The sequence below is a fragment of the Caloenas nicobarica genome, chromosome 4 (assembly GCF_036013445.1).
Source record: "Caloenas nicobarica isolate bCalNic1 chromosome 4, bCalNic1.hap1, whole genome shotgun sequence".
In the NCBI taxonomy this organism is placed as follows: domain Eukaryota; kingdom Metazoa; phylum Chordata; class Aves; order Columbiformes; family Columbidae; genus Caloenas; species Caloenas nicobarica.
The window spans coordinates 20,551,941-20,564,965 of record NC_088248.1 but is presented as its reverse complement, the minus strand read 5'-3'; the positions used below and the strand labels follow the sequence as shown (position 1 = coordinate 20,564,965).

Below are 13,025 nucleotides of genomic sequence, written 5' to 3'. Positions count from 1 at the left end.
TGGGATTGCGTATGACAGAAGACAGACTGTCCTTGCAATATAAGTTAATGTATAAGTACATATACCCTGTTCTATTGTGAGGCATCCTGAAAGACGACTTCTGTCTATGTACAAGACTGTGCGAGACTTGTGTCTGGAGTCTCATTGTCCATGAAGACAACCCTGGCCTGGTTGGCAATCCTCTCCTGGTGGATACATCTGTGCTGATTTAGAGTTAGCGCTAGTATGGGAGCCTCTTGAAGTAGGACAGTGGTGGATACCTTTCTTCTGCTTGTTTCTTAAAGTGTTCCTCACGTAGGAGCTCATTGGCCCCAAGAACAGGCTCTTCTAGGAAGGACCAGAGGGCTTATAGTTTTCACATCTGTTTTTAGAGATATGGAACATCACAATCAGCAGTACATTCAGTACAAAGAAGACAAAAAAAGCCCATTGACTCCATTAAACTCCACAGAAATGGGATACTACCATTTTTAGCATCTGCCCTAAATATTGTCCCCGCCAAACCCATGAGCTATCTATTGAAGGAGTTAGACAGTAATGAGGTGAAGGGACATTTGCAAAAGCAAACTATTATTTGCCTTGGTTTTGGTGTGTTTCCCCCCTTCCTCCTGCTGGTTTATTTTTTTCCAGATTCACAGTTTGATTTTCTGTTAGGTGTGCAGCCTGTTTTGTATGCCTGAGATGGACCATCCTGTTTTCTTAGTGTTTCTGAAACTCTTCGATCAAGCTGTTTCTGGAGAAAACAGTTTCTCCCAAATTAGCTGTGCTTAATGCTATAAGACCATTCACCTGTAATACTGCCTCACCCACAGTGGTTTTTGGGGGACATATGGTTTTGGCTCAAATTTCTGAAGTTAGTTTATTTTATTCCATGAAATGAAACCTGTTTTAAAAGGTGATAATAGACAAACCAGTCTTTACATGTTTGACAGAAAAGGCCCAGGAATGTTCACCTCGTATATTTGATTTCTCCTGCAGTGGTTTGGTTTTTGTTTGGTTAAGTTGGGAGGTGCTTTTATGAAAAAATGGACTGTTTCTAGTAAGACCCCTGGCCTGATGATACTTTAAACCTGCCAGGTCTAGCTGACTGGGTGAGTCAAAATTTCCATATGGCATAATTTCTGGAGTTTGGGCTGACAGGGAATCTGAGGGTGGGGTCTTGCTCGCAGCCTGGAATATAGGTTTGTATCTGGGCAATAACAGCATTTGCAAGAGAGGAGGCTGAAATTCTGAAACGTGCATGTATTTACATGAAGTATTTTAATACATTTTTTAGGAAAGGGATTTAAGTTGTTCCTTTTTGATCTCTTCCTCCTTCTCCCGGTTTTCTGTTCACTTGAGAAGATTGCATTTAAATGGTTTATTGTATAAGCTGAGTGAAGATATTGGAGTTTGTCCCCCTGGTCTAAAAGAGCAGTGTGTGCTGTTTAGTGCTCAGACTTTTTTGTATGTTGTTTTTAGAGTAGATAGTAACAAAATCCAAAGGAAAATTAAAACTGAAAACTAAAATCCTGAGTAGCATTGAAGGTCATCTACATATTAATAGAACAGTTGCTGTGTGTACAGGAGGAACTTGTATTTAGAGTCACGTAGTTTTTTAGAAAAGGTGTTACTTTTCAAGGAGTAGATTCTTCAGGATGTTTAAAGAAAAAAAAAAAGCTGAAATATAGTCTACTGTATGAGCTATCTCTATTTTTTTAATTAGTTCTTTATTTTTTTTGCTATCTCTAAATCTATATGGTCCTTTTAGCCACTAATTATATTAACTGTCTCTCCTTAGCCTTTCCGTTTTTAGAGAGAAAAACTGAAGAAGTAGGGCTTTTATTGTTACATTTGGTTAGCTTCAGATTGTGAGTTGGAATTTTTCCAATTCTCTTAATCAATTCTCTCTTCTAATGTCTGTATCTGAAAATGGAGGTGACGTGTGACTGCTGTGTTTCTCTGGTGGTCTTAGTTCAAACACTGAGTTGTTTGCAGCACTTACTGAGTGCTCCCACTTGTCTCTTCTGGGGTCCTGTGGAAGTGTTCAGAATATTTTGATAATGAATATTAACTTGCAGCAATTTATTGACTGGAAAACATTTGTGTGGGAAAGGACAGTGACTGCCCTGTTAGTCTGAAGAAATCCACATGCAAAAACCCTCCTATTTTTAAAGTAAAAGCCTTGCGGCTGCAGGTTATTATTTGAATGTTGAAAATATACCCGAATGTTAGTTATCTGTAATGGTGGTTGTTCTTATGACATTGCAATGGCACTACACACAAGATACAAACTTTTGCCAAGTGTGCAGTCTCTGCATGCCTCTTGAGAGCAAGCTTTCTGTACTCACTTTTGTGTAAACCCCTATATGTAACACGTAGGCTGGAAGAGAATGAAATGCCTTTGGAGTCAGCTGGAGGATGCTGAACCCATGATCTGCAAGGCCCTTCGGCTCCTGCCCACCTTGCTTCTAACAGTCAAGCTCTAACTCAGGCTCAAAGTCTCTGTGCCGCACAGAAGTTGAGTGTGGGGCGGTATTTGAAGAAAAGGCCACAGTGCTCTTCCCTTCATGCTTGATCTGTTCAGACAGCTTCAGAGCTTGGACTGTAGTCCAGAGCCTCCTTCTTCATACTTCAGAGCCTGTCTGTAGTATGGGTTGGTGTGCTGATGCTGTGCAAACCAGGCGGGTCCATTACAATTTCTGTCAGGGAGACCTAGCCACATCTGTACACATAACAATAAGTTAGATTCCTGTGCAATGCTTGCTGTTTTTAGGAAAACTCTCGGAAGTATTTTGCAAACAGACATTGTCTTTGGTATGCTGTCTGTCAGACCTCCAGCAGAAGGTCCGTGTTCATGGCAGCATTGTGCCAGGGAAACGGATGATCTTGTAATTTGTGAATGTAGTTTCAACTGAGGGGTAGGAAAGAGAGGATGCTTAAAAATAAGTTAAATGTACTCAGCTCTGGAGTTATAAACTGTTTGACAAGAGATAACAACAACACCACACTGCTTGAAGATAAGAGCTGAAGTCCTATCTTGCTGAAGGTACTGGGGGGCTTTTGGCAGGTAGGTATAGATAGCCACTTGAATCAAGAACGCGGCCAGAACACAGGGGACAACTGGACTTCTGTTTAGAGTTAATCCTCACAATGACCAAGGATATATTGAAGGAAAATGTTTCCACACTGAGCAATGACATTTTCTTTAACTGAATTCTCTTGCCAATCTTAAAGAAACATATTAATTGCAATAGCTTTTATGATGGAAAAAGATGTTGGTACATCAGTACAAGCTGTGTTTCCTTCTCCCAGAGCTGTTAAGATTTTTATAGAGTTTGAATTGAACTCTGGTTGTAACTTAACTCTGAAATTTGATTCTTAATGAAAAACTTCTGTACTGCAAATGTATATGAAAAATTAATTATGGCTCCAGAAATAATATTTGAATCCAGTATTTTCAGTGATAACAGGATACTTAAATCAGCATCCTGTCCTTAGCTGGAACTGAAAGGGAATTTGTTGAAAAAAGCAAGGAGAAAAAGGAAGGATGGATGCTTCACCTATCTTCACGGAAATTGTTAAATTCCCTGTGAACTTTTGATACGCTTATGTTGCTCGTTGCTGAAGTTCCTGTCTTTGCAGTTCCAGAATCGTAAAGAGTTAGTTCAATAGTGAGTCAAACCTGATTTGCCGTGGCCTCCCCAGCACCTTCTGGTGGTGTAGGAGCCCCGTTTGACACATACAGCTTGCGCTGGGGCAACCAGCGTGGCAGGAACCTGCTGGTGCAGATGCAGCAGCTCTAAAGACTTCACTGAGGAGCTATAATAAAAGCTTCACATGAGGAATTGAATCAGCTTTGATCTGCTGGCTAATGTCTAGATTTCTGAAAAGTCTTTAAAAAAATAACAGTTTATTTTAAGTGGCTTTAATAGTTTGTGACCTAACAAGAGAGGACCATGAAACAAAAGAGAACTTTTTTGGCTTGGATTTCATTGAATATTTTTTTGTTGATTCAGCAGGTGTAAAGACTGAGAAAGTTGATTCTTTTAAAATTTGTCATCACTTTCAGAGGTAGCTTTATGTAATTTGTGACAGGCTGTATTTCATGTCAATTTATCTATTGCTTTTTCTGTCTTAGCATAGATATATCACATCAGTCCTGATATGACAAGTTATTCCTCTAACAGGCTGAGAATACAACTAATCCTAAGACTGTTGCTACTCATTTGCTATAGTAGTCCCTGAGGAAATCATAGCTTATATGCTGTACTGGAAAAATACCTGAAACATAGGGAATGGTACTGGATTGACTAAGGTGTTTTTAGGGAACCAAACATGAGGTTTTAAAGGTTTTAATTTTTTTCCTTTTTTTGGTCTCCATATTAGAACTTTAACTGTAGCTGATTATAATGTTAAGGATTATAGGTTGAATTTATGAAGATATTTATATTGGAGATATTTATACATCTAAAGACACCAGTGGGCTCTTGTACAGCTTCTAACTGGGTTAGGCATCCAATTTTCAATTTTTTAGCTCCTTGGAGTACTTTCAGTCTCCCTCTACCTACTTAGGCACTTGTAAAGCTGCCTAAATAAATTTGTCAGCACCTTTTTCAGATTCTATGTATATTTGAAAAATGTGACCCTAACTTCTCCAGATTGGTGTCTGCTATGGCAGCTCTGTCGAAGTACGGATGTTCACGTACCAACACAAAAGCAATATGCTCCGTAAACTTTCAAGAGGGAGGACAAGTACCTTTTCAAGAGTTAATTACCCTGTGGTCAGGATGAAACACATTCCTGGCCATCAGACCACTTGTTAGACCCACTCCTAACTGTTGTCTTTTGTGGGAAAATGGATTTTCAGCTCCTCTGCAATCTGATGGGGGGTGGTTATAGTGGCCTACACAATGGCACACGTTTTCAGGGAATCTTTGGGCAGATGGTGGGAAGAGATGTATTAGGTGTCCAGTCCTTGCCTTGGTGATTATTTTACAAAATCGGGTTGGAGAAATTCAGTTATGTGGCTGATAGGTCCTGAAAGAAAGGGGGGGAGGGGAAACCCAGGTTTTAATGCAGTTGTACCAGGTACATGTACAGTGGGACAAATACCGTGAGGACTGAAGAACATGTGGGAGCACCTTTGGAATACAGAACCTGGAAACCCATGTCTGGCAAGTTTATAGACAATCAATGACATGGCATCAAGATAAATGATTTTTCAGAAAAAAGCTACTATCGCTGTATTGAGGTAGTAATTCAGCAGGATGGACTGTTTCAATTGAAACATTTTGGACTGAATTCCAAAATATTACTAATGTGATATGCAGCTTCTCTCACTTCTCACTGAGTTGATATCACTGTATCTAATCTCAGTTGCTCTAAAATTTTGTTTACCTTTCTTTGTACTCGAATACACAGATGGTTACTATAACATAATTTTTATCTTGTATGCCTGGAGATAAGTATATTGTTGAATTTGATTCTAAATTCACAATTAGAAATTCTGTAATGTCTTTCATATTTTGTAAACAGATAGTTCAGTTCAAAAACTATACTGTGTAAAATTTGCGTATTCATGCTGTTTGGTTTTGTTTTGAAGAGGAGTGAAGATTATATTGGTTATTTCAGTGAGTTAAAACCATCTTAAAAGTGAAGTTGAACCTGACCATTCAGAACAGTGAGAAAAGGTGCACAGAATCTGAATGACTTTTCAGTCTTGGAAAAATAACGAAGATTTTTGTTTTGAAAGCGGTGAAGCAATAGTAAACATGTGTCAAAGGGAGATTATTCATTAATAAAAAGTTGAAAGATAATTAGTCAATTTGCATTCAACCCATAGCCCCTGGTTTTTACTTAGCAACTTAAGCAGTTCAACTTTTCAACTGCCATACAAATAAAGTCTTTGTTACTTCTGTTAAAGTCACAGGAAAGTCTATGAAGGCTGTGATCCTATGCTTCTGAATGTTTGTAATACAGGACCACTGGAAAGGAAATTAAGTGCTTAATACAGCAGTGAGAATACATTTATGAAAGTTCAGCTATGTCAGCATGTCCTTTCTAAATTCCTGCTTTCTGAGTTTGGCTGGGCATAAAAACTGGCTTAGGTCTAAATATATTAAGATTTAAGGCTAAACTCTTAAAATAATATATCAATGTTTTTTTAAAATGAATTCAAAATGGGTAGTCATTTTTAGGCGCTCAAGTGCAATCGATTGTTTTGGCTTTCTCTGGGGATTTTTGGAGGGTTTGTGGTGAGATGATTTTTTTTTTTTTAAATTTTATTTTACTTACTATTAGAAAAGTAATTAGTAAGAGAGACTAGGCTGAGAGGAAATGAGGAAAATTGTGTGTGGGATGAAATCCTGATCCTGTGCTCATACGGGTGTATGTAATTAGCACAACAATACTTTAACTATTACAAGCGGGACAATACTCATCCATGCACCTCAGGAACAAACAGGAATTTGGGTTTGTCTGAATCTGTCCCAGTGAATTTTGGATATACGTGGACTAGGTGTTAAAAATGACACAGACTTCATAATGGGATATCTCTGCCGTGGTCCAGCAAAGCTGTCATAGCCCTCGGGGCAATGCAAAGGTTTCAAGAGGAGTAAAGCTCAGAAGGGATTTACAGTTTTTCAATAATGTTCAAAAATACGGTCTTTCGAAGGGGAGCATTCAGTTAAGTTGGAAATAAATCTCCTTTTTTTTTTTTTTTTTTTGAAAGAGAAAAAAATTATGCTGAGTCACAAGGTGATTTATCATTGGATGGTTTTAGTATTGCTCAGTGTCCAGACAATCACTTTTATCAGTGTATGTTAAGAATGTCTTTTGTGTCAAATATAAGCGAGAACATGAAATTGGAAGGTCCATTGCCCTTCTCTAATTTCAAACAGCCCCTATTTTAAAGTCTGGGGAATACTGCCGTAGTTTAGTAGCTCTTCGCCTTCCTTTGATGTTAATGCAGAGTTGCATCCATTTAGAATAATCATACCACCTTTGAGCTTTTTTTTTCTGATGCTAAATAAATTTACCATCTTCTCACCTAAAATTGGTTCTCCATTCTTACCAGCATCCTTAATCCTGTTTCTTGAATATGAATGGTAGTGTATGCAGTATTGCCGTTAAGGTGGAAATATCTTTCCTGATGTATCTGAAAAGCATGTTTGTTGGTTTATTTATGTTTGGGTTTTTTTTGAAAGTTGCTGATGCCTCATACTCAACCTGTTTATTATTGTTATGCTTAAGTCTTTCTACCACTGGTTTTCTGAACTAATGTGCCTCTAACTTGTAGAGGAAGTGCTAGTTGTTACTAATTGAGTGCATTGCCTTGTACTTAATATAGTTATGTCTCATATCTTCCATGTGTAATTCTTTCTGTATCCCATTGTGGTTTTGTTTATAGATTCTGCCTTTTAAATTTCATTATGAAGCTTCTACAATTTTTGCCATAGTGTTCAGTGAAAACGTGAAATAAAATTAGCCCTGCAACTGCGTCTCAAGGAACTCTCATTACTGTTTCAACTCCACCATTTCCTGATTAGGCAGTCTGTTAATCTCTCTAATTTCTTTCTAACTGACTAATAACTTTTGAAAAGACACTATATCAAATGCTTTCTTGAAGAAGATAAGAGCTATGGCATTTCCTTTGTCTAGACAATCTGTTATCTTATTGAAGGAAAATAAGAAATCGGTCTGCTTGATCTCCATTTAAAGAACACGTGTATTTTTCTGTTAAGAAAACACACATATATAAATTGTAGCAACTATCAGTAATACAGTCACCCAGAGAGTGGGAATGCGAAATCGTGACTAAATCTTAAATTACTGGAAAGGTCTAGAATAAATTGCAGCTTTTAGTAAGATGCCAACTAGACTATCCACTGTCCTTGTCAGCCTTCTGATGTTGGAGAAGTCTAACTCTGAAGAGCATGAAATGCTGTGAACTGATGGAACTTGAAGAAAAAGAAGAACCAGAGCTGCAAAGGTCTGAATCATAATTGAGGGGATTCTGGGGTGGTGGGTGATTTTTTTTTTTTTTTTTTTTTTTTTGGTTTTTTTTTTGGTTTTTTTCCCATCGTCTTCCTTCCTTCCCTCCTTTAGCATATTTGAGAGGCTTGGCATCTGTGAGATCTTTGTGAGATCTAAAGTTATGTGATTAATTTTAAGAGTCTGACATGTAGGGTGAGCTTCTGGTTTCATTGTTTTATATTAATTTGTGGTTTATATTCCCAAATACTTTTCCAGGTTAAACACGTCAGTCATTGTTTTGGTTTTCTTTTTATATTAGGCAACGTAGCTATATTTCCCTTTAATACCTACCACAGTTATTTGCAAAATGTTTCTGACAAAGCTTTGTGTCTGTTTAGCTCAACCTGTTGATGTGAACCAAATGGCAGCAGGTGGTTCCAGGTGACTCAGCTGATCAAAACCGTAAGGAGGCCTTAGATCCTGCTACATATCAGAGTATTTCAGTCTTTAGCTTTTTGCCTTTTTCAGTTTTATGATTCTTAGGGCAGCTTTAGTGTTAACACCGAGCTAGAGTAACATGTCAGAAATTAATGCTGATTTCTTTAAAACATTGAATTGCTTTCATTTTGATGGAAGACTAGTCAAGTGATAGAAAATCTCCTTTGGGCCATCCTAACATAAAGCTGTCTCGATGAAATAATGAAGCTATTATGATCAAATTTGGTTTATGTACATTTGAAACACTGTTCTCTCGTGAGCATTTTAAACTTGGGCAACAACAAACTTTTTAATAAGTTCAGTAAGGACCTCAGTATCTCGAGAAAAATGCAGTTCAGTGAATAATTTTATCTTGTTTCACAAGTAGCTGGTTTTCTATGGAGAAAATAGGGGTTTCAAGCGTTAGGTACATTTCTGGTGTGAAACAGGTTCTCCTTCGCAGTTTTGGAATTCTCAAAGACAAAGATTTTGCTCTTGTATTTAAAGGAAAAATAGTTCAATTTTGCTCAGAGGTAAAACCATCTGTTAAGAAAACAGACTCCTGAATTTTCATCATGAGTCTTCAGAATACATCTTCCCCTTTGCCTGCTTAGCGAGAGAACCTTTTCATTTAAGAAACAGTACTGAAGTAACAACACTTTTAAAATGAGGTTGAAAACACTGGCCAGTAATTCATTATATTAATTTCTGGCATGATTTGGCAAGGTACACTTAATCTACAGTATATGTACTGCATATTGCAATAAAATTCAGTTCCAATTTTTTCTCCCAATTTTGTTAAGCCATTTTAAACCATGTAAACGCCACCTTTTCATCTGTTAAATTCAAAATTACTATCGATTTAATTTAAATGAAGCTCTGATTTTACACTAGATTCTCTTTTATAGACCCAAAGCCCATAGTTTTGTAGCAGTGTAACTTCAGTGACCTCCGTTTGCTTCTAACTCACTTTAGCACAGCTAGGAGCTGCCCTTAATTGTTTTAACCAGTATCTGTTTCGCAAAAAAAGCATGAGATATTTCTATTCATGTTTGGAAAATACTTGTTAAACATCACATTTTTCATGGCACTTATCGACTCTTTCCCCATTAAGAATAATTTTTTTCAGACTACACTTTTCTTACTAAATTGCCACTGTCCAGCATTTAGCTGAATCCATTTTCCCATGAGGTATCTTGGTGAAAGGGTGATTCTGATTAAGTGTATCGCAGTTAATGAAAATGATACTGTAACTTCATTCTTTTTGTTGTGGTCTAGAAATTCAGAACTTTCGACATCAGTTTCTTGTTTCCTATTATATTTTTTTTTTCCTCTTGTTTTTGCTAGCTTTGAAGAAAATAGCCATTAGCAGCTTAGACATTGTTAGGGCAGAAATTATGCCAGTATCTGGTGTTCCTAGAATGGAAACCATTGCAGAAACTGTGTGTGTTATCTTAACAGTAAAGTAGCACAATTTGTTTCAATGACAGTGATATTACTGCATTGTTTGGTATTGAGTTTAGGGAAGTAGAGGTAGAAGAGAAATGAAGAGTCAAGATGCTCAATTTAGTGTGAGATATGCCCAAAAGAGACATTACTATAAAAGAAACATCAAAAAGAACCTTGTTAAATACAAGGAATTAAGACATTTTTCACTTTTCCAAGTGCTGACACTGTATTTCCTGCTTCTTTTACTGGAGAACAGAAATGAAGTATGCACTTAGTGAAAAAACCTTAATTGACACCAACAGTCATGGGACCTAGCTTTCAGATCCTAAAATTTTGGCCTATGGGTAAAAACTTTTTTTTTTCCTTCCCAGAAAACATTTGTATTTTACAAACTGAATTAAAAAGTTTTGAAAAAGTGATGTACAAAATAACAATTTATTTCACTGAATCTAACTTCAGTGGTTTTGTGTTCTAGAATAGTTTAAACTTTGGCATTAAAAAACCCTAGCCTACTGGTTTAGCAGTAAACCAGTTAAGTAGCTGCTTTTAGTGTATTCAGAAGGTCTGAGGTTATAAAAGAAAGGTAGTTAAGCAGCCACAGCTTTTAAAATAATTTCATGTAGTCTATCTTCTGTCCTAATTCAGCACCCAAATTCTTCTTCAGAACAAGAAAATACTCCCAGCTCCGAGAGGCCCATTGTGTTTTGCTGGCTGTGTTTCTAAAGCCTCTGAGGAGATGAATCACTTGAATAGCGTGCTGGATGACAGACGGTATGGGAGTTACACATCAGAAGTCTCTGAATAGCCTGGCTTTTCATGTAGCTCTGCCCAGCTGGATTGTGTGGCTGAGACACATGTTTCAGGGATGGTTTTGATTAGGTCTTGGGCTTCGAAGAGGTATTAAAATAGTACAGTGGTTGGAATACAGAAATGCATTCATTAGGGGGGTACCCCCAGCTGTGAACAGGGGAAGGAAGTTCCGTAATCCTGTGGTGTGTGGAATGGGAGACAAGAACCTAGGTTCTTAATTTTGCCCTAGGCTTACTGTGTTATCACAGGCAAGTCACAAATATTTTATTTCTGTTCCGCAGAGGCTTTGATTTTTATGGAATTTACCCACAGTGCATGAGGTGAAGTATGTTTGTGTATATTGCTAGGATCAGTGTGTTGGGTAACTGAGTTTAATTTCTGAAGGTGCTAAGCACCAAGATAACAGCTGGGTAAAGAGGAGCATCTGCCTCAATCAAGCGGGGGAAATGCCTACATATTTTAGAGAAATTCACGGGATGTTATTATACATACTTTTCCTTTTAGCAGAAAACACCATAAAAAATGCCAAGCTGCTTCCATCAGTGTACCCTTTTTCACTTTCTAACAATACTTGGTTGCAAGGAAGCTCCCTTGTCTAACAAAGTTCTGTCATTTTTATTGCCATTAATAATTGTAAACAGAAAATTGCTGAGAAGCTTAGAACAGTTTGAAGTCTTTAATACCCTATTTGTTGCCTTGTTTGGTTGTTCCCACTTCCAGTTTTTGCATGAAGTCTGGGATATTTCAACAGCTTCAGCCTGAGTCCTTTGTTTTTGGTTAAAGGATATTCCTGCTTTTAGGAGTGCTGATAGCCGCTCTCATGTTAAAGATCTGCGTTCTAAGTGAGTGGGAAAATCAAGTGTTTTTTCTTTCTGCCTCAGGATGTCAGTGGGCTGCCAGTGGCATTAGAATTGAGTTCTCATCCTGTTGCGACAACTTATTTGCACTTGGCTGGGCATACTTTTTCACCTCTTCCTAAATGCAGTGTGCATACTGCTGCTAAAAGGAGGCTTTCTGACTGCGTTGACCAGAGAGGAGTTTTGAAATGGCACTGTTTGTGTTCCTTGTAAAAGTATCAGTCATGGAGAGCAATATTTTCGGTTCTCTGTAGCTAAATTCCCCATGAGTATTGTGTCATATCTCTGGTAGTCTCGGACTGCGTGGAAAAGGGAAAGTTACTGATTTTTTTCCCCCACTTCTTCCATGTGTAGAATGCTGACCAGGATGCATCAAGAGTGCTAGAATTTAAAAACAGTATTTCAACATCTAAACCAAACAAGAGGACTGTAACATGTTTCTTTTTTCCCTCAAATGTTTAAAAGCACATAGTATTAATGGTAACAGAAGGAGAATTTTTCTTTTAATGGTTTTGTGGCTAGAGTTCATTTGTCTACCTGAAATGAACTGGAATCTGTCACGGAATTGGTACCTAAAGTATTGCTCCATGTTCTGGATTTATTAACCTGTTGTTGCAGGAGGGGATATATTGGGGAGGGAGTTCTACAGATTATTGCTGTGCATGATGAGAAGAATGTGACTTAAGCTGACATTTAATTTAGCTACCTAATTGAGATACCTGTGATTTAAATGTTCCTGGGTATAACCTTATAACCTTCACTGGAGTATTTAGGTTTGTCCTGCTTTGTTGCCACTTAGCCCCTGGAAATTTCACCTTGATTATTTCATGCAGATTTTTTTGAGTGTACTGTTGTTGCTCATTTTAATATGCAAACATGTGGACGTGATTATTCGCCCCCACCTGCAACTTGAAATGTGGGTGTTAGACTCTCCTGATCTATTGTACAGGAATTCCTGTAATTTGCAGGGAGCACAAAGCCATTTGTGAGAGTATTTTTTTCATACAGGGAGAGAATAGATCTTATTCTCTGTAAGTAAGAAGCAGGAAAGTCAGGACTAGATTACAGAACAATTGCTTAACTCAGACCTGTGTATGTGTGTTTTCATGGAAAATGACGTGTAGTATAAGTACAGCAATTAAATATTTGTGCAACAAGAATTTTTATGCAACTCTATTAAAATGCTGATATATAACACCCAGGAATATGTTTGGCCGCATGTTGTGGTGAGTATTAAAAGAAAGCTGAAAGGCATATTTGTGAATTTTAATCATTTTGAATTTGAAACTCTGCAGATCCAGTTTGCGAAGGCTTTAATGAAAAAAGGCTGCATGTGTGGAAGTTCAGAAAAGCGGAGGGGACTTCCCTTTGTGAAACTTGGTGAACTGGCTGCTGTAAGTCAAGCACAGAGCCTCGTTCAATTTCTGGTTACTAAAGAAGAAAGAAATTATGCAGAAAGGAGTAGAGCACTTTTCT

The 13,025-nt window shown here is 37.6% G+C and overlaps 1 protein-coding gene across 10 annotated transcripts in view; it reads left to right on the top strand.

The window, feature by feature from the left end:
• INPP4B (inositol polyphosphate-4-phosphatase type II B) overlaps nucleotides 1-13,025 on the top strand; it is a 310,888-nt gene that overhangs the window by 154,991 nt on the left and 142,872 nt on the right. Inside the window, exon 1 of one of the 10 annotated variants that reach the window (XM_065633323.1) lies at nucleotides 7,946-7,972. The exons of the other annotated variants lie outside the window; for them this stretch is intronic. The gene's annotated coding sequence lies outside the window, so the exon portion shown is untranslated. Of the gene's footprint in view, nucleotides 1-7,945; nucleotides 7,973-13,025 lie in introns of those variants that run through there. 10 annotated transcript variants of the gene reach the window in all.